Source organism: Rhinoderma darwinii, chromosome 4 (assembly GCF_050947455.1).
Source record: "Rhinoderma darwinii isolate aRhiDar2 chromosome 4, aRhiDar2.hap1, whole genome shotgun sequence".
NCBI classification, from domain to species: domain Eukaryota; kingdom Metazoa; phylum Chordata; class Amphibia; order Anura; family Rhinodermatidae; genus Rhinoderma; species Rhinoderma darwinii.
The window spans coordinates 113,312,600-113,335,400 of NC_134690.1; the positions used below are offsets into that span (position 1 = coordinate 113,312,600).

Below are 22,801 nucleotides of genomic sequence, written 5' to 3' on the forward strand. Positions count from 1 at the left end.
ATGTGTCACTTTATGTGGTAATAACTCCAGAATGCTTTTACCTATCCAAGCGATTCTGGGATTGTTTTCTCGTGACATGTTGTAGTTTATGATACTGAAAAAATTTTGTCATTAAATTCAATATTTATTTGTAAGAAACGCCACAATTTAGAGAAAATTAGCAGAAATTAGCATTTTTCTAAATTTTTATGTATTTACTTGTAAAACAGATAGTAATACCACACAAAATACATACTAGTTTATATTTCCCATATGTCTACTTTATGTTTGCGTCGTTTTTTGAACATTCTTTTATTTTTCTAGGACGTTACAACGCTTAGAACTTTAGCAGCAATTTCTCATATTTTCAAGAAAATTTCAAAAGGCTATTTTTTCAGGGACCAGTTCAGTTCTGAAATGGCTTTGAGGGCCTTATATATTAGAAAGTCCCCATAAATCACCCTATTTTGAAAACTGCACCCCTCAAAGTATTCAAAACAGCATTCACAAAGTATTTTAGCCCTTTAGGCGTTTCACAGGAATTAAAGCAAAGTAGAGGTGAAATTTACAAATTTCATTTTTTTTCTTCAAAAATTCATTTGTAATACATTTTTTCTATACCACAGAAGGTTTTACCCTAGAAATGCAACTCAATATTTATTGCCCAGATTCTGCAGTTTTTAGAAATACCCCACATGTGGCCCTAGCGCAGTCATGGACTGAAACACAGGCCTCAGAAGCAAAGGAGCACCTAGTGGATTTTGGGCCTCTATTTTATTAGAATATATTTTAGGTACCATGTCAGGTGTGAGGAGGCCTTGTGCTGCCAAAACAGTGGAAACACCCCAAAAGTGACCCCATTTTGGAAACTATACCCCTCAAGGAATTTATCTATGGGTATAGTTAGCATTTTGAACCCACAGTTATTTTGCTAAATTTATTTGAATTAGTATGTGAAGGTGAAAATCTACTTTTTTTGTGAAAAAATTAGGAAATGTTACATTTTTACAAGGAATAAAGTAGAAAAAACACCCCAACATATGTAAAGCAATGTCTTCCGATTATAGCAATACCCCATATGTGGTAATAAATTGCTGTTTGGACCCACAGCAGGCCTCAGAAGAGAAGGAGCACCATTTGGATTTTGGATTTCTGATTTTGCTGGAATAGTTTTCAGTGCCGTGTCGCGTTTGCAATGCACTGGAGGGAAGAAAACCGTGGAAACCCCCCAATAGTGACCCCATTTTGGAAACTATACCCCTCAAGGAATTTATCTATGGGTATAGTTAGCATTTTGAACCCACAGTTTTTTTGCTAAATTTATTTGAATTAGTATGTGAAGATGAAAATCTACTTTTTTTCTGAAAAAAGGTAGCCATTTTTAATTTTTACAAGGAATAAAGGAGAAAAAGCGCCCCAACATTTGTAAAACAATTTCTCCTGATTACGTAAATACCCCATGTGGTAATAAACTACTGTTTGGACCCACACCGGGGCTTAGAAGGGAAGGAGCGCTATTTGGCTTTTGGAGCTCAAATTTAGCTGGAATGTTTTTGGGTGTCATGTCGAATTTGCAAAGCCCCTGAGAGACCGAAACAGTGGAAGCCCCCCAAAAGTAACCCCATTTGGGATACTACACCACTTAAGGAATCTATCTAGGGGTATAGTGAGCATTTAGGCCCCACACGTCTTTTGCAGAATTTATTAGAATTAGGCCGTGAAAATTAATATCAACATTATTTCCACTAAAATGTTGAATTTTTTCAATTTCACAAAGGATAAACGAGAGAATGCACCCCAACGTTTGTAAAGCAATTTCTCCCGAGTACGGCAATACCCCACATGTGGTCATAAATGTTTTTTCATTAGAAAGTAATTAACCCTTTACGAACTGATTCATGTTTTGCTTTTTCGTTTTTCCTCCCGCTTTCCAAGAGCCACTACTTTTTTATTTTTCTGTCAATAGAGCGGTGTGGGGGCTTATTTTTTGCGGGACGAGCTGTCGTTTTTATTGGTACCATTTTTTGGTACGATGCCATATCGGTGGACATAAACGGCTGTTTGGATGGTTCGGGTAAAAGCTACATTATCAGGGAACATATCAAATGTACATCAGTAGGCGTGATTTATTGTTTGGAGTGCCCATGTGGTCTCAGATATGTGGGCAAAACTAAAAGAGAACTGAGAGTTAGAATTAGAGAACATATCAGCTCCATCCTAAACTATGAAAAAAATAAGGAAGACAGTCAGACACAGAACAAGCCATTCACCCCAACCCCAATTGCAAAACACTATAAAGAATATCACAATTTGGATTGGACAAACCTAAAAGGTTGGGCAATCTGTCAACTGAAATTGGGCATCAGAGGGGGCAATCTTGATGAAGCCCTTTTGAAAAGAGAAAGTCAGTGGATTTTTCAAATGAACTCTGTCAATCCACATGGTCTAAATGAAAATTTCAACTTTGGCTGTTTTTTATAGATATCTTTATATTTTGCATCATGAAAGAAATCTGATATACCTTATATAACTGAAGTCTACAAATTAGACCAAAAATTATTTGATCTCTTTGGATATCCTATCAAATGAAATAAATTTTCATAAAATATTTTAAGAAATTACCCTGTACATTTAAAGAGACTCGAATTTACCACCTAGAGCATTCTCTTTATTAATAAACTGTCCTTCAATATTAAGAATTTTGTCAAAACACCCCCTTGGATATTCCATTACAGGTTCATGGATAATTTACAAACACCTTTCTGCCCTATATCTTGTCAAAGAAAAATACAAAGAATATATGTGCATTTGTTTATGTATTTTCGTGCATTTGAGAAATATATACAAGAGACTATTTTTGCAAATTCGTGAAATAAGAACTCTATAGTATATGTAATCTATACGAAAAACATAAAAATAAAAAATAAAAAATAGATATTGATTAGTTTAAATAATAATATAATAGGCATAATAATCATTTCTGACAAAAGATTTTTGATAAATGGTCTTTTTGAAAATACACAACACTGAGCATTTCTGACAGACATTTGGAATCAATCCACCTGTCAATTACACACTGTCACAATTCAAAATACTATTGGCCCTTTTAGCTGTCAATCAGCACTTACCGTATTTAAGGGCGCCAAAACCGGCGGGTCACACCCCAAGAGGAAGCCGGAATGCCGGCGAAACGCGCGTCGGGTGTCTAGCCATACGAATGTACGATACCAATGTATAAGGTCTAGCATCTATCTTAATCTGTAATACAATCCAATAGTCAATCTAACTTTGAGCCCAGCTATTTTCTCTTGCCTGTCCCAGTGGGAGATCGAGGATTTCTGGCGAACGCTGCCGAGTTAATTCACTGACAGCGGCGTCCACATAGCTCTCACAGCGGTACATGAGACAGCTCACCCGGCAATCTCGCCGAACGCTGACAGATGAAATCACTGCTAGCGTCCACTGTAACATCATAACGGCACACAGAGATTGCTCAGTTCTAATACTTTAGAAAATTCTGCCCTGCGCTCTCCGAATCCAGCGGTGCTTACGCTCTAGCCGCTGACATAGTAAATTCAAGGCATACTAACGTAGGGCACTATACTAAAACTGTTTATCCTAGAAGCAGGTGCTAGCGATGGTTAGCGATGCACATGACACTTGACTGGTGTCTAACCTACTATTAGCATCCAACTATAAGTGTACCTCATATAGTGCACTTCACCACTGGCAGAAAAATATAGCGCTGGTGATTGACCTATATCATCTCGATCTAGATTGCCAGGCTGATCAACTGGCACATCACAATAAGTGTAACCAACGGTGAATTTAAATTTCCCAGCAATATATCTATTGCGGTTTTGCCTGTCATCCTTCACATGGTGAGAACGACAAGACACTTACTCACAGCCAACATTGATACAATCAGTGCATGTGAATACAGCACAACATTGATACACTCAAAGTATACAAATACAAAGCATTGATACATTGAGAATATGTGAATACAGCATACTGAAAAATCACTGCCCTATGGTTACTTAACTCTGATATAATAGACCTAGCTCAAAATAGAGCAACAATTAAGCTTGTTATAAAGTAATATACTACAAGCAAGTCTGATTATAATAGTGTATTACAGGAATATACGATAGATAATTAACTCTTAGGCTTATTTTACCCTTGGTGTTTGACAGGGGTCATCCACACCACAACATAATAGACCAACATTGGAATATATATTTTTTAATATTAAAAATTATTTATTTTTAAAAAATCTCTAATAAAGTTTTTTTATTTTTCACATTTCTTCAAAGGAACCATTACTCTTGTCCTACTTGTCCTTTCCTCAATACAAATTTATATAACACTGGTGGTATACACCTTTTTGGTTCCAACACTCACTGGTATAACATAAAAAGTGAGAGTATTTGCAAAACCTTCTAATATAAACGGCTGTTTGGGCACGCTGTAGGGCTCAGAAGGGAGGGACGCCATTTTGCTTTTGGAGCGCATATTTTGCTTGGTAGTAGCTCTGGCGTTTTGCTGGTATTTCAGTTTATAATGTTGGGGCACATGTAGGCTGGGCAGAATACATCAGGGGCATAATAAGAGGGTATAATAATGGGGTAAATAAATAATAATCCACAGATATGTGGCCGGTGTCGCACTGATAAATGGTGCCCGATCTTATCCACTTTTGGAACACTCTGCACATTTTGCATCGCCATAATCTGGGAGCCGGAACTTTTTTTATTTTTTCACCACCGGAGCCGTGTGAGGGCTTATTTGTTGCGGGACAATCTGTAATTTTCATTGGTACCATTTTGGGGTACATGCGATTTTGTTGATCACTTTTTATTCAATTTTTCGGCAAGGCAGGTGACCAAAAACCATCAATTCTGACAATGATTTTTATTTATTTTTGACGGTGTTTACCCTGGGCTATAAATGACTATTATACTTTATTCTGCGGGTCGGTACGATTACGGCGATACCATATGTATATAGTTTTTTTTATGTTTTGCAGCGTTTGAGCAATAAAATAACTTATTTAGAAAATAATTTATTTTCTGTGTCACCGTATTCTGAGAGCCATAACTTTTTTATTTTTCAGTCAAAAAAGCTGTGTAAGGGCTTGTTTTTTGCGGGACGGGTTGTAGTTTGTATCGGTACTATTTTGGCGTACATGCGACTTTTTGATCACTTTTTATTACATATTTTGTGAGGGGTGGTGACCAAAAAATAGTGATTCAGGCATTGTTTTTCGTTTATTTTTTTTGCGGCGTTCACTGTGCGGGAAAAATAATATTATAGTTTTATAGTTGGGGTCGTTACGAACGCGGTGATACCAAATATGTGTACTTTTTTTTTACGTGTTCATTTTTTTTCCTATAATGAAAGACTTATTATAGGAAAAAAAGCAGTTCTTGTTTATGTCACTTATAACTTTTATTTTTACACTTTTTTTAAAACATTTTTATTCTTTTTTTCACTTTTTTCACTTGTCCCACTAGGGGACACTTAGACTTGCAGCTCTGATCGCTGCTGGAATACATTACACTACACACGTAGTGTAATGCATTTCAACTGTCATTGTGACGAGACAGTCACACTGACAGGAAGCCTACGACGACCACCCTAGGGGTGGTCCTCATAGGCTTCTGTACATGGCATGCCATTGTCTGGCGTCCGGTTGCCATGGGTACCATCGCCAGCCCCCGTGATTTCACATGGGGGCTGCCGATCGGCGCTAAAGACCTTAATTGTGGCGTTCAAAATCGAGCACCGCAATTAAGGGGTTAACTGCCGATATCAGCGACGACAGGCCGCTGATCGGCAACGGGGAGAGCAGGGCTGACACCCTGCACAGTTAACCGCCGCTGCGGTGTAGCGCCGCGCGGCGGTTAACTGTCAAAGCACTGCCGTAACTGTACGTCAAGGTGCGCGAACTTACTGCTCACCATGACGTACAGTTACGTCATGGTGCGTTAAGGGGTTAATGTATCTTAACAGGGCTTTAAAAAAAAAAAAAATACTTTTTGCTATTTTTAAAGAAAAAAAATCTCTATTAAGGCTTATGCAGGGGCATAACTGTAGGGGGCACAGAGGGTAGGCTCTCTGTGGGCCTCCATATGGTGCTTCTGTATCGCACCATATTACAGAGATATTCTTGCAATCGAATGGAGCATACCACAATTGTTTTCGTATGTCTCGTACGACGCTATTGCATTTTCCATATTTGCAGAGAAAATGGCTCATCCATATTCTGTGGCTCGTCTAAGCACTTAATTAAAAAAAAATATATATGTAAAATATGGATGCGTCCATTTGTGTTCCGTATTGCATCGGTATTTCATCCGTATTTCTTCAGTTATTCAAAGGGGCTGTCTTATGTAATTAATTTTCCTCCCTAGAAGACAGCCCATCAGTATTACAGATCTGTAATACTGATGCAGTACTGATAATATACTGATGCATCATCATCCGTAATACGTCCCTATTGCGGATTTTTATTATACACGTTCACAAATAGGCTCATGTGAAAGTCACTATTGGAACAAACTCATTTAGGAGACTCGGAATTTAATATGCAATGTGTGGCACAAGCCAAACACTTACAACAACATTCTTTTCACCATGCTTTTATTTAACCAAAACAAAAAAGGGAATACAAAAAAAGTCTTTGGGCCTATTCACATCAGCACTTGGGTTCCGTTTATCGATTTCCGTTCAACCTTTCCATCAGAGGAACCTATGAATGGAAAGCTGAATAGAAACTATCGCTTCCATTTGCATTACCACAAAATAGTTTCTGTGAAAAAAACAAAAACTTTACGAAACAGATACAAACTGAAACGGAAGCGTTACCATTGAAATGCATACGGAAGCAATAGTTTTCTTTTCGTCGGTAACTCTGACTGAAAGGTTGAACGGAACCTGCATGCTGATGTGAACAGGCCCTTTCCTCTTTTTTTAGGATCCACTCCTGGCTCTGACTCAAGCAATGCATCCAAAATGGCACCTAACTGCCCAGTGTGAATCTTATTAATGTAGTGCTGCTGGTGTGGGCAGCCCCATGTAATGACCTTGGGAAAGAGGGACACAGCCAGCCTTACCATATCGCCTCTTAGGGTCCTCTTAGACGGCCCCTACGTGGGCCGTGTAAATGAGCGCTAATCAACGAGACTGGTCATTGATCGGCGCTCGTTTGCTCCTCTCACAAGGAGCTATGTATGGCGACGAGCGCTCATTACTAGGATCGCTCGTCCCCATACATTTCTATCATGTCGGCAGCACATCTCTCTGTTTACACAGGGAGATGTGCTGCCGACAACGATAATATTTTCGGCTGCATAAACGATACAATCAGCAGATGAATGGTGTGTAGACGCTTGCCATCATGAAAAAGATCTGACCTTACAAACTTTCTTATTTGGTTACTGAAAAGTTTAACCTATGCAGTGTGGTGATTCCAGATTAAAAGGACATGGAACTACTTGGTCTATAGGACTACCCGTTGCTGAAAAGGAATTTTTAGGATAAACTGGCAGATATACTGGGTGAGTGAGCAGACGTTACACGTTCCAGTAATTGTCTTGATGCCTTTTTTGACTAGATGCTGCTATAATAAGAAAGACTTATAAATAGACATAGGCCTAGCACAATGAAGTGAGTGGCAGCTTGCAAATTGCAATTGATTCACAATTCCGTTTTGCATAAGCATTGTTGAAGTTGCACCTATGCAAGCAGGAAAAGCCGTTCCTCTTCAGGGTCATTTGACAAGCAAATAACTTTCAAACTGCATTTATCAGAAGACATGGTGTCATCTTATACAGTACATCTCTAAATGAGAATAAAAAATGCATATAAAATGTCTGGCTGCCTCAGTGTCCGCTCACTTTATCATAAGATCTGCTGAATAAATTAAATGCATGATCTTTTATAACATGGTAATGATAATTATTCTGAAATAAGAGAAAAGGATATGTATTATGTTTATAATGAAAAAGGATCATTGCGGAGAAGGCATCAGCAGAAACATAATCAGACTTCAGAGCCAGAAATGTTCGAAGAATTTCCCCTGTGTAGACAGGAAACCTGGGCAGATTGCTGTTTGGAAAAGCCTTCATGTCAGTGCTAGGTTTTCATGGTAAATTGAGTTAATAGGATAAATCAGTGAAGCATTCTGAGATTAGAACCACAGTAGCTGCGTCCCTATTAGACGGTTTAAGTAAGTGCCTAGTTAATCCCTTCTTTCAGAGAACCCTTCGAGAAGTACAAAGGTGAAACTGCCACCAACAGCATAAAGAGAAAGTGACGGCACTGAAAAGCTCCTCAAGAGTACAACAATCTAAAAATAACCCTGAAGAGGTAATGTGGGGTTTTGTGTTACTAGGACTACAGCTGCCAAATCTGTTTACTACTCAGAGTAGGGATCCATTGCAACTTCTTGTACCAATAGGAGTTACAGAGTACTCAGAATATTCCTCTGTCTGCAGCTTTAGCTTGAAAGTTTAAAATGGAAAGTCGTACTATAAGGCTGGGTTCACACAGAGTTTTTTTTACGAGTTTTTTTACGCGGAGACCGCGCTGCAAAACTCGTCAAAAACGGCCCAAAAATGCCTCCCATTGATTTCAATTGGCGGAGGCGTCTTTTTCCCACGAACGGTAAAACCGTCTCGCGGGAGAAAGAAGGGACATGCCCTATCTTCGGGCGTTTACGCCACTGACCTCCCATTGACATCAATGGGAGGCAGAGAAGGCGTATTTAGCTGAGTTTTATGCCCATGGCGCTCAATGGCCGCAGGCGAAAAACGGCGCAAAAAACGCAGCGAAAATCGGAGTGCAGGCAGAGGAAAATCTGCCTCAAACTTCCAAACGAAATTTTGAGGCAGAATTTCCGCCTGCAAAATACTCCGTGTGAACCAAGCCTAAAAGTCAAAGTAGAGCCCTAGCCTTTAAAGGGAATGTGTTGCCAGAAAAACATGTTGTTTTTTTTAATTAAACATTTAGTGTGTAGGTGATTAAACATTGTTCACATTTTTTTTATTTTTTTCACGAGTCAGGAAATATTATAAATTAGATTCTAATTTATAATATTTCCCATTGCTGGTCACTAGATGGAGCTATTCCCAAAATTGCAGCATTGCAAAATTGGGTAAAAAGCCCTCGCTCTAGTGAGCTCTCCGGGATAAACGAGGGGTTTGAACGGTCTAACCTCCTACACTGTGTGTCACCATTTTTTGAGCTAACACACAGTGTAGTAGGTTTACATACAGTAGTAAACGTACACAAACACGAACATACATAGAAATCTCTTACCTGCTCCTGCCGCCGCGGCTCCCTCCGGCCTGTCCGCTCCGTCTGCTGCCGCTGGTCCAAGTGCACAAGTCCGGAAGCCGCGACCGGAAGTAGTAATCTTACTGTCCGGCCGCGACTTCCGGTCCACAGGAAAATGGCGCCGGACGGCGCGCATTTCAAATTGGACTGTGTGGGAGCGGCGCATGTGCAGTTCCCACACAGACGGCGTACACAGAAGTGGATGGGACGGGACCCGTTCACAGTCCCTATGGGACTGTGGCTGCCGTATTCCATGCCTGTATGTGTCGTTAATCGACACATACGGAAATGGAAAAAAAAATGGCAGCCCCCATAGGGAAGAAAAAGTGTAAAAATAAGAAAAAGTAAAACACAAACACACAAATAAATATAAACGTTTTTAATAAAGCACTAACATCTTTAACATATTAAAAAAAAAATTGTGATGACACTGTTCCTTTAAGAGGCTTTCCAGGATTTAAAAATAACTGCATTTGAGCTAAAATTTTAAAAATATTGGTGATAGTGACAAACAATATATATTTTTTCAGGACGCAGCCAGGTCTTATATGCTGGGAGGGCATGATGTGCTGGCGTTTGGCTTGGCATGCAGAGCAGCCCGCTTTAGCTAACAGTAGCGGCGTTACAAATAGGCTGTGATTTGGCAAGATATGCTATGCCTGACGACCAGCACATTGTCCCTCCACGTATTACACATAGTACTGACACCCCATGTATTATTCACAGCACTGACCCCCATTCATCACACTTATTTATTTTTATTACATTATCACACAGTTCTGACACCTCCATACATACACATTTCTTTTTTTACCACACATTCACACCCTAGCACTACACTAACACTGACACTCATTTATCGCACACCTGTGAGAACTTAGTTCACCACTCCCCTCAAGACTAGTGGGAGTGGCTATCACTATTTAATGCACCCTCCTTCTGCAGCATTTTTTGACCTGTCTGCGTCCTGCTGAGAATCAGTTTTTCACGTCCGAGTCGCACCAATGAGGGACCCGTTTTGACGGATCCCTCATAGACTTGAGTCTATTGAGGGATCCGTGAAAACAGATGAAAATAGGACATGTCTTATTTTTCACAGGCCCTTCACACGATCCGTGTGAACATCCCCATTGAATTGCATGGGTCTGTGTGTTGTCCGTTTTTTTTTATTTTTATAGGACAGCACACTGATGTATAATACGCTCGTCTGAATAAGGCTTAAGAGTGGCTCCGGCTCTGGCGGTCCCGGCCCATCCAATGCATTAGACAATTGGTGAATCATTTGATTGACTGGCATGTAATACTACAAATGATTGGCTGACTGCAGTTTTCTCGGCAATAACAGCTGATCGCCAGGGGTTAGAGACGCTGGACCTGCGGCGTATTAAATTACACCAGTGAGAAAAGGAGATTATTAGGTAAATACTACACATATGCAGAGCCTTTATATGTGAGGAACTAGGGGATCTTCTGTAAAACTTCAAAAAGGAATAAATCTAAAGTTCTCATTCACACATCTGTATATATTAGATCCATATTCCTTTTTTTAATGGAAAAACTGTGCCAATATATTGAAATGGTTTTATCCACATTTTCATTTTTAAATGCTTGCATAATGTTTCAATGGATTTGTATTAGTACGTTTTATTAGCCTATAGAAGTCAATGGGTTGATTTTAAAAATACATGTTTTATTTTTCCATTGTTCACATGTGCATATTTGTTCCGTTTTTAGATTCGTGTTTCAGCAACATTACAAAAACAGCAAAAAAAAGAATCCTTTAACAAAAAACAGAACAAACACAGATGAAAAACGGACAACTTATAACAGAATAAAAAAAAAAACACGGATGCAACATGGAAACAAAAGTGGAACAAAATGTAAAAAAAAGTTTGCATTGTGCTTTCGTATTTGATCCATATTTTCATACGCAAATGTGCAGACCCAGTAATTGTGGTGAGCACAGGACTGAAGGTATCATAGAAGAAGCCCTCTCCTATTGCTATTGGGACCATTGATACAGAAGGATCACGCCAGTTGTCCTTAACTTTCTTCCTATAGACAGTGAGAACCCTTGCCCACAAATACAGCAGATGTACCAAAAGGGTTACACAAACAAGCACCCTCCAAGTTCCTGGATCAGGGGGTGTGATGGAATGAAGGAACACAAGAAGAGCACCATTTAGGGTGTATTCACATATTTGTTTCAAAAACTGTCTAGTAAGGCATAAAAAGTGTCTAAAAAACATAATACCTTTTAGAGAAATGTCAAGATTTAGATTTTCAGGTTACAAAACATGATAACCTTCTTTCAGTGCACCATAAATGATGAATTCCTCTTGGATATGTATCTATGACACTCATAGGCCGCTCCGTTTAGCTGATGACATGAAAGGCTTCTCTCATTAGTTGATGACATCACAGCGGATGGAATACTAAGGCTTTGTGATGTGCCTTGCACGCAGACATGCACCAGTTGCAGCAGTTCATTTGTGTAGAGCAGTATTCATCCCATCAGATATCTTCCATAAATTCTCAGATGAGACTGTTATTTTCGCCATGCCTTACATACAAGATCTTCAAGTAATAATCTTAGACTCTGCTAAAAAAAAAAAAAAATTACTTCAGAGTAGCAGGTCAGATCATTCCAGTTATGTATGGTCTTCCATGAGGAAGCAAGTCACATTTGGACTTTCTCATGGCTGGGTGAGTTTCCTCCTTCTATGATGTAAACATGGTCATACCCCAAAACAGTCTTGTTTTTCATGGACTATCCCGCTATCCAGGAAGTGGAAAGGGACGGGTGATATTTAAATTTACCTAAAATGCTTTTCTATGGTATTTGGTTTGTGCTACTGGGTAGAATGGGACTGGCTTCAAATTTCCTATGATTTGAAATTTAAATGGTGGGAGGTATAAAGTCTTTCTTGTTGTGTGCTGCTTGTCCAAGGTCCTAGTAGAAAGACGGTCGTGCTACAGATTACAAGGATTTCAGCAGTTATCAAAACCACGTTAGTCTTTTCCTATCTGTTTATCAAATATGAGATTGTTGGAGGAAGCCAAATTGAACATTTTAATGGAGAGGTTGCATGTATATAGGAAATTAAAATGTACCATTGTAGCTAACCGGTGGGAGAAATCGTACACTTTATAATACTTCTGCTAAGGCAGCACGCAGTGGGCATGGGCATACAGTTCTGACATACTGTATAAGCTTTCAGTGTGCAGGGGGAGTAGTTAGCTTTAGTTTACTGTATATAGAAACCCACAGCCACGCTCGGGTAGGGATGATGTTGTTCCTGCAGCTTTAGCCAATAGCAGTATGGATGTATACAATAATGAAGAGTGGGGCATGGTTTTGACAACTGCTACTGCTTCCCTTATACAAAGTGCCTTTGACAGTCACACTATAAGGAACATTGAAAAAAATAGCTTTAGAGGGGCACTCACAGAGATAAAGCATTTGATAAGTTAAATGCGTTTACTATACCTTAATATAAGTATAGTGAGAATCAAAACCAATGATGGAGATGAACCTCAAAAAATTCAACCCTTAAAGCGGCGCTGATTTTTAGGAGCGTGGTTGGCTGTTAGTCCTTAGTGTATCAGAAGGAAGTTAACATGGTATAAAGTAACAAAGTCTTTAATATAATACAGGCGACGCTTTTCGGAGCTGAACCGGCTCCTTCCTCAGGCGTATTAGAACACAAAAAAATAAAAAATAATTAAATATATATTAAAGACTTTGTTACTTTATACCATGTTTGCTTCCTTCTGCTACACTAAGGACTAACAGTCAACAACGCTCCTAGAAATCAGCGGGTTGAATTTTTTGAGGTTCATCACCATCATTGGTTTTGATTCTCACTATTCCACGATCCGATTTACAACCGGTCCAAAGTATGGCTTCCGGCACAACCCACAGCTTGCAGTTTTCTTGACATCTTTAACCACCAACTTCAAAATCTACATCTTCAGGGGTGTCGTGCTCCTAGCACAACATCACCAGGTGAGCATTTCATCTCTACATCATTTATTTTTACCGTATGTAGGTAATGCCCTATGGTTGCGCCGGTTTGTATTCTATTTTTCTTCTAGTGAAACAATATAAGTATATAAACATTGTGCAAATTTGAGGGTTTAGTTATCTTGAACTAGTTGATTTGGTTAACTGTAAAAGTGATAGAATAAGTTTGGTTTATGTGGCCAAACCTCAATTTTTACACGATTACCACCGACGAATCCATTATATAAATATATATATATATATATATATATATATATATATATATATGTGTGTATATATATATATATATATATATTTTTTTTTTTATTATTATTTTTTTTGTAGTGTATGAAGATTGGTCATGCTTCAGTCGATGACATCATAGCGGATGTCATAATAGTGCATTATGGTGCACCTTGCTTACATACCAGTACTTATTGCAGCAGCTTATTTATACAGATCACTCTTCATCCCATAAGACAGTGGCGCAGCTAGGGGAAAGCTGGCAGGGCATATGCCCCGGGCGCTGAGTGCAGATGGAGAAAGGAGGTCGCCGAAACCAGCCACTTTCACTGAAAAGGAGTGGAGGAAGCGCAGCATTGTATTTAGCACACATTTACATTGTATTACATTGTAATTAGCACACATCCTCCAGAATCTCCTTCTTCTTGAGCTCGTCCCCCTGCTGGAACTTCAGATGTGCCTATGATCTGCATGTGCACTAAAAACGGTTGCCATGCCAACTTCCCTACAGTCCTGTCAGTGCTGTGTTCCCCTTCGCCTTATGATTTCTGAAGCAGCTTATCAGTGCGCCGCCCTCCCTCACTGTGGTACTGGGATGGGGGGGGGGGGGATGTAATGGTATCTGCTTTCTGAACATGCTGCTAGCATTTAGTTTTTATGTATGTATGATACTTTGATTGTAATGTGTAGGTGAAGTTTACATTGTATAAATCTGTTTGTGTAGAGTATAGCGGCATTATGTAAACGGTATATAGCAGATTTATTTGGGTGGATGTTATACAGTGACCCACTATTTTTCTCTACGTAGCGGCGCCCTTGGTCACCCACTGAGCAGAAAACTGCAGCACTTCCCCGTTTAAGGGAGCACCCCTGTGCAGGGAAATCTTGGAAGGGGACACATTGCAAAAGCAGCACTGCAGATCTCTAATTTTCAGGAACGGTGGGGGATCCCAACTGATTATAAACTGATGGCATATGCTGGCAATATGCTATCATTTTATACGATGGGAATAACCCATTAAGTTAAAAAAGTTTTCTGGTCTCAAAAACCCATTATCCATTACCCTGGGCATACTGAGTTAATAGAACAGCAATTACAAAGAGCACTGTGATCAGCATGTATTGTAGAAAGCAGACAAGACAACCCTTTTAAATAAAACACTTTTTTTTTGTTTACATTTTACATTTATTTTAGGGAGAAGTATCGATAGAAGTTGAAGGGAACCACATTTTCTGCACCTAAACCACCATGATGGCCTTATACTTGACCAGTAATAGATTTCTAAAGATCCCGTTGTCTAAACTGTTACTTGCAGAGTAAAGTATAAGCTAAATTATAAAGTAGCACATTTTGTATGTTTATTACCTGTGAAGAGTCCTGTGGGCGGTCCCGGTCTCCTGAGGAGTCGTGAAGTCCTGGCTTGAATGACGTCCCACAGGCCAGGATACATCATTACCAGACAGCACCGATGGCATCCAGGGCATGAGCAGAAAAGCGGGCTCTACTGGTTATGGCTTCATCTGCACACTGCTGGAACTGGCTTGTAACTCTACTCGGGTAATTGCAAGGTGTACTCAGGGCCGGCGTTCAGGAGGGGGGGGGGCAAACTGGACAATTGCCCAGGGCCCCCATCCTCTCATCCTCATCCTCAACATTTATGGGCCGGGCGGCACTGGACCCCTCATGCACAGTGCCACTGCCACATTCAATTGTATCTGCGTCCTCAGGACACAGATACAGTTAAATACTATAGACTACAGGCCTTGTTATACCTGCAGCCTATAAAAAGCTGGGACAGAATCCCTGTGCAGGCCGGCATGATGACGTCACTGAAACACGCTGGCCTATGCAAGGTCCCATCTGGAGCAGCTCCGTCCGTCACAGGAACGGGGCTAGGTAAGTACAATTTTTTTTTTACATTTGTTTGAGGGGCTGTGTGACACTATCTACAGTGGGCGCGTGTGGCGCTATTTACAAGGGGGGGGCTGTGTGGCACGATCTACAAGTTGGGGCTCTGTGGTGCCATTTACAAGGGGGGATGTGTGGATCTATCTACAACGGGGGGCTGTGTAGTGCTATCTACAAGGGGGGACTGTGTGGTGCTATCTACAAGGGGGGAGCTGTGTGGCACTACCTACAAGGGGGCAGCTGTGTAGCGCTACCTACAAGGGGGTAGCTGTGTAGCGCTATCTACAAGGGGAGACTGTGTGGTGCTATTTACAAGGGGCGAGCTGTGTGGCTCTTTGTACAAGGGGGAGCAGTGTGGCACTATCTATCAAAGGGGGGCTTTTGGTGGCGCTATCTACAAAGGGGAGCTTTGGGTGGCGCTATCTACAAGGATGGGCTGTATGTGGTGCCATCTACAAAGGGGGGCTGTGTGTGGTGCTAAAGGGGGGCTGTGTGCAGCGCTATCTACATGGGGGCTGTGTGTGTGTCGCTATCTACAAGGGGGGCTGTGTGTGGCTCTATCTTTAAGGGGTGCTGTGTGTGGCTCTATCTAAAAGGGGGGGGCTGTGTCTGGCCTTATCTACAAGGGGGGCTGTGTGTGGCGCTATCTACAAAGGGGGGTTGTGTGTAGCACTATCTACAAGGGGGTCTGTGTGTGGTGCTATCTACAATGGGGGGCTGTGTGTGGTGCTATCTTCAAGGGTGGGTAGTTTGGCACTATCTACAAGAGAGTGTGTGGTGCTATCTACAAGGAGGGGCTGTGTGAGAAACCAACATTGTCTGTGTGTCGTAGTTGTAATAAGTCGTCACAGTGGTCTGGGTTGGAAGGAGAAAAAAAAGGGAAAGTCAACAACTCTAATCAGAGAAAACATCACCTATGAGCTTTAATCACATATTATCTGCATAGCTCTTGCGTATAACTGGCATTTACCACTGTATGATCACTATATGGTTGTAATATTGTTCTTTGTATAGTAGTTTGTATTCAGTAACAGTATGGGGGTATTATTCAGTCACTGTGTGGTTATGGTGTGGCGGTATTATTCAGTAATAAACAGTATGGGGGTATTATTCAGTCACAATGTGGTAATGGTGTGGCAGTATTATTCAGTAACAGTATGGGGGTATTATTCAGTCACTATGTGGTTATGGTGTGGCGGTATTATTTGGACCATATATTGTGTTATTATTGGTAACATTAGTCTTATAATAGTGAGTTGTGTTCAGTAACAGTATGCAGGTAATATTTAATCTGGTATAGTGGTATGATTTATTAACTATATATTTATATAGATAATTTTTTTTGTGTGAGAGGGGGGACATATTATGTGGGGCTTGCAACACTTATGATGGACGTGCTAGAAATCAGCAATGCAGTTCTCTGCACATCGACTTCTGAATTGACTGCATTATAGATACAATAATGCAGCATTTGGGGCCACACATTGTCTAAAACCGGCCCTGGGTGTGCTTTGACCTATTTATCAATAGTTTAAGAAAAAGTAGCTTAAAGAGAACCTGTCACCAGCATTTCACCTATTGAACTTTACTTATCCGTCACTGGCCGCTGCTATAAAAAGTTCATTGCCGTTATCCCCGCTCCTAAACTCCTCCTCCGACTGTAAATAACGGTCTGCAAACATTTTGCGCCTTTTATCAGAATAATCCGGTGTACCTTTTTCACACACCAGAAGAGGACAACAATGCACAAGCGCAGGATTTTGTGTGCTGGGGGAAGGCGAGGAGCTGTCAATCAAAAGTAAGGAGGTGGGGTAAACTCAGAAAGGCTTGAGGAATGAAGATTTGACTCTTTTCAAATGAAGATTTGACTCTTCTCAAATGAAGATTTGACTCTTTTCAAATGATGATTTGTCTCTTTTCAAATGAAGATTTAACTCTTTTCAAATTAAGATTTGACTCTTTTCAAATTAAGATTTGACTCTTTTATGCTCATTAGCATACGGTGCGGGAACACTAAAAAAAATGAATACTAAAGCTACAGAGCCGACTAAGAAGACAATTATAGGTTATATAGAAATTATTTTTCACCCACTACCACCAGGTATTGCTGGTTTAATAGGTGAAATGCTGGTGACAGATTCCCTTTAAAAGTTATTATATGTACAATGCATTTTTCCCCCCATAGCACTGTAAAGAGTCAAAATTGTATCTTTGTTTTTTGTTAAGAAACCATAAGAAACAAGTATCAAAACATGTGACTGTGTAGTTACTCTGTCTGTTGTTATGGGAGTATTAGGAACATCAGGTCAAGCATAGCAAAAGGTAAGTGCAAATTTAGAATATAATACAGAAATGCAAACTCGACACCCCAAAAGTACAATTTAAGAAGCTGTCAGATATGCCTTTCGGCTACTTTGCTATTACTTCTAAACATTATAGTTTAGAAGAAAAAAAAGACAATGTATTTAAGGTCCTGTTTCAGTAATGATAAGCAGTTCAAGAAAATAAAAATCCTATAGGTGAAGATCTGAGTAACAGTACCACAGACCACAACAATCTGATCTTATCACAAGTCTACCCCTATCCCACATTGTCTTCAACATAAAATCGAGATATGTGAATTGACACCGGCTAATAAAGGGGGTTATCTATACCATCTCATTTGTATTTTCCTTATTGTCTCTATCTTATTAATGCCACATGTATATTTGACCAACCCGTTAATTTTTCTTTAAGATTATACTCCCTTCTCCACGTATATGACAATTTACTCTGTGTAAGAAGGTATACCAACTCCAAATCAGCAACACTTCTGAAACAAAAAAAAACAAAAACGATTAATCGAAGAGCATGTTAGAAAAAACCATTCATGCCTAGCTCAAAGAGGGAATAGATTCCTGTTTTTAGCCATTAGGCAACTCCGAAATCAGATGTTGAAAATTAACCAATGGGGCGGATACGCTGCGTAAAGTTACACAGCTTATCCGCCCTGGTGGCCGCAGGGAATTCTTGGTGAAAAACTGCATCAAACTGTGGTGCAGTTTTTCGCCCCCCGGAATGTCCGCTGTGGAAAACTGCAGCCCTCCTGGGATGAGATTTTATGCTGTATCGGTCGGGTCACATGGGATGAAAAGTCATCCCAGACCGGCCTCCTGGGATGATGCTTCATCTCATGTGACCGCCGCTATAGCATGTGATTGGCTGCAGCAATCACATGGGATGAAACATCAACCTAGGAGGCCGGCCTGGAGGAAGAAACGCAGACTTCTGGGTAAGTATACATTTTTTATTTATTTCTGAGTGGCCATTTTTTGTGGCGGAACCGCTGCGATTCTCCCACTGAATTTAATGGGGGAAAACCTGCAACAAATAAGCAGCGTTTACGTAAATAAAATTGACATGCCGCGGAATAAAATTCTGCACTGCATGTCAATTTCGGAGCTTTTTTCCCGCTCAGTATTTACGCAGCTCGTAGATGAGATTTGTTCTATCTCATCCACTTTGCTGCTACTGTGTTATGCTGCGGATTTTCCACAACTAATTCCATTGCGGAAAATGCGCATAATTTATGCAACGTGTTAACTGACCCTTACAGTAAAGGTTCGGTTTTACAATCAACTCAAAGTTAATTTTTTGACAATTTATAAAGCATCTGGACCTGGAGTGGGATCTGGCTGGTACGCTCCGATTCTCCCGAACAGGTTGTTAAAACCGGTTTGAAACGGGAACCCAGAACTGGTCCCCTGCACTCAGTTGTATCTGCGTCCTTAGGACACGGATACAATTGAGTACCCGAGCACAGCCCTGACGAGGCACAGGATGCCTCGCCACTCGGAGCTTTATAGATGATGCGGTCAGCACGATGACGTCATCGCGCCGCTGCATCATTGCGCCGCTGCGTCATTCCGTTGGAGGAAGCCTGGCATTTCTGGAGGACAGCGCAGGAGCGGGCTCAAATAAGCATATAATGTGTTGTTTTTTTTTCCTTTTACTGTGGGCAGTGTTGGGGGCCTTATCTATAGGGGGCACTAACTACAGGGGACTATACAGGGGGCACTATCTACAGGGAATGCCACAGGGGGCACTATCTACAGGGAACTCCACAGGGGGTCCTAACTACGTGGAACACCACAGGGGGTCTTAACTACATGGAACGCCACAGGGGGCCCTAACTACAGGGAACGCCACAGGGAGCTCTATCTACAGGGAACGCTACAGGGGACAATATACAGGGAACGCTACAAGGGGCTCTATCTACAGGTAACTCTACTGGGCCCTATCTACGGGGAATGCTACAGGGGGCCCTATCCACAGGGAATGCTATGGGCCCTATCTACAAAGGGCTCTTAGAGGAGCACTATCTACAGAGGGCTCTATCAAAGGCACTATCTACAGGGGGCTCTGAGGAGCACTATCTTCATGGGGCTCTATGAGGGGCACTACCAGATGGAAAGGAAAAGAGTAAAAGAACAACTCCAATCTGAGAAGACGTCACCGGTGAATCACTAAATGTAATTGTTTATTCTCCTTGTGACTGAACAGTACTGTAGTCACTGTATGATCTGCAGCGAGATGATGGATGGATCGTTCATTTTTGTGAAACAGAAACTCCCAGCATATCCTTACCATCGCTCTGGCTATACTGGGAGCTGTAGTTTTATGCCGTAAAAACTTATATGGCAGGGGTTAACAACCAAGCTCAATACATATATACAGCACCAAAGAGAAGCTCGGAACATATATACAACTCCAGAACAAAGCTCAGCATATAAATACTGCACCAGAACCAAGCTGGTTTTGGTATGTATTTATGTACTGAGCTTGGTTCTGGCACATAACTATGTATTAGCCGGGAGATTTATCACGGCTTACTGTGCATGCCACACTGTCCTCCACCCTACTCACAGTGCACAGCCTAACTAAATGGGCTAGGCACACTTAGGATATCGAATAAGCGCATATGGGTCTATACGTGATGGGTGATTTAATATAATGAGTTTAGGTAGGTATGTATGCTTATGTCATTATAGACATAGTGTGGAAATCCAGTTAAACATTCTGGACATGGAATTTCTTTATTTAGAGTCTATTTTAATATAGGGTGTATTCGGAATATCGTAATTGTTTTATTGTTGTTAAAAAATGTAATCCTACTCCTGATCTGGACCTTTTAATTTTGTGTTTTTTTTATGCAGTCTTCTATCTTTTTAGTATGGCATTTCAGAAATGATTCAATTAGAGCCCAGTGGCCATTCCCTTTCAGAGTTATGTGCAGTGGCGGATTAAGTGTACCATGGGCCCTGGGCTGTTGATACAACTTGGGCCCCCCTCACACAGAGTTCACAGCAGCACAGAATCTGCACGCTCCTCTCCTGAAATACTCTGTGCTGCTGTGAACTCTGCTCTTACCATTACGTGGTGACTTGCCAATCATTTGAAGGTGTTATTGAGGACAGGAGTGGAGGAGTGGTAACAGACTGAGCTACGTAATGGTAAGAGCAGAGTTTACAGCAGCACTGAATCTGCACGCTCATCTCCTGAAATACTCTGTGCTGCCTTAAACTCTGTGGACAGGTCAGGATCCTGTTTTTTTTTAAATGCTGCACTGTAGCGCAGCCTTATATAATGGATCGAGCGGGTTCCCCAGCAGCATTTAAAAGAAACAGGATCCTGACCTGTCCACAGAGTTTAAGGCAGCACAGAGTATTTCAGGAGAGGAGCCTGTGATTGGCTGCAGAGGCCACTGCAGCCTGTGATTGGTTGCAGAGGCCGCTGCAGCCTGTGATTGGCTGCAGAGGCCGTCACGTGGGATGAAGCGTCATCCCTGGAGGCCGGCCTTCTGACGTCATCCTGACGTGCGTGACCGCCACTACAGCCTGTGATTGGCTGCAGCGGCGACATGGATGACACGTCACCGCTGGAGGCCGGACAGGAGGAATGTAAGTATGAACGTATTTTTTATTTTTTTTTATTACATTAAAATTGTATTTTCCGTGCGCCGAGCATGTACTGTCAAGGTTGTTGAAAGAGTTAGTGCAGCCCATTAACTCTATCAGCACCCTGGACAGTACCATGCTCGGCGCACGGAAATTACAGGTTCGGTCCGAAACAAACTTTTTCGTGAAATTCGGCGAACTAGCCGAACCGAACTTTTCAGAAGTTCGCTCATCTCTAGTCATAATGATGGCGGCTGCGCGAAAATCTCGCAGCCGCGCATCATACACTGATGACACATGGAGCCGTTAAGTGCCTTTTGCGCACGGAAAACGCCGCAGTTTTTGCGTGAGCAAAACGCACACGCTCGTGTAAATGAGGCCTAAAGGGTAAGTCAATTTTTAACAAACTTCTAACATGTCATAGTGACATGTCAGAACTTTTGATGGGTGGGGGTCCGGGTGCGGAGACTAAGCGGCAGAAGCGCTCATGTGAGCAAAGAGCCACTTCATTTCTGTTTGGCTTTTTCCGGAAAGCCAAAGTAGCGGTGTACGGGCTCATTGACTTTCTATGAGCCCGTACATAAGCTGCTCAGCTTTCCGGAAACAGAAACCAAGTGGCTCAGCGCTCACACGAGTGCTTCCGACGCTTAGTTTTAGTGATCAGAGGGAGTCGGCGAGAGACACTGCTTCCGTAACCATCATTCAGTTTTATGGGACTTACGGATGGTGGATATGTCATACATTTTTCTTATGGGAAAACTGAGGGCGGTATGGGGGGATTATATTGCAAGGGGAGGTGAGTTTGTCTGACTTCTGGGGGCTCTATAGGGAGGTCTGAGTGTCTGATTCTGACATCTCTGTGGGGGGGGGGTAGCCCCCCCCCATAGAGCCCGTCGCTCAGACCCCCCTATACAGCCCCCAGAAGTCAGACAATTTGACTTACCCTTGTAATATATTAGTAACTAGTGAGGGCTCTATGGGAAGGGGGGATTATACTGAATGGGGGAGGGGGGTTCTAACCATCTAAGTGACTCCAGAGGACTCCATGAAGGGGGGAATAACCCCCCATCCCATCCCCCATAGAGCCCTCAGTATTTCAGTATTTATTATACAGCAGGGAGATTTGAGCGTGTATCTCACTGCTGAGTGTCTATGGAGGGAAATTATTGTCCCCCCATAGAGTCCTCTGCAGTGAGTTACACGCTCAAATCTCCCTGCTGTATAATAAATACTGAAATACTGAGAGATCTATGGGGGATGGGATGGGGGGTTATTCCCCCCTTCATGGAGTCCTCTGGAGTCACTTAGATGTAAATTAAGATGGAGACGAACATGAACACTAACCTCCTCGTTGCTCGACCACCGCCCTTCTCGTCTGTTCCTCAC

At 41.4% G+C, this 22,801-nt stretch overlaps 1 long non-coding RNA gene across 1 annotated transcript; it reads left to right on the plus strand.

The window, feature by feature from the left end:
- The first annotated feature begins 11,810 nt into the window (after positions 1–11,810).
- On the plus strand, positions 11,811–14,911 carry LOC142760821 (uncharacterized). Its single transcript, XR_012883416.1, has 2 exons — positions 11,811–12,027; positions 14,766–14,911. It is a non-coding gene; the product is annotated as an uncharacterized LOC142760821 (long non-coding RNA).
- Positions 14,912–22,801: the final 7,890 nt, after the last annotated feature.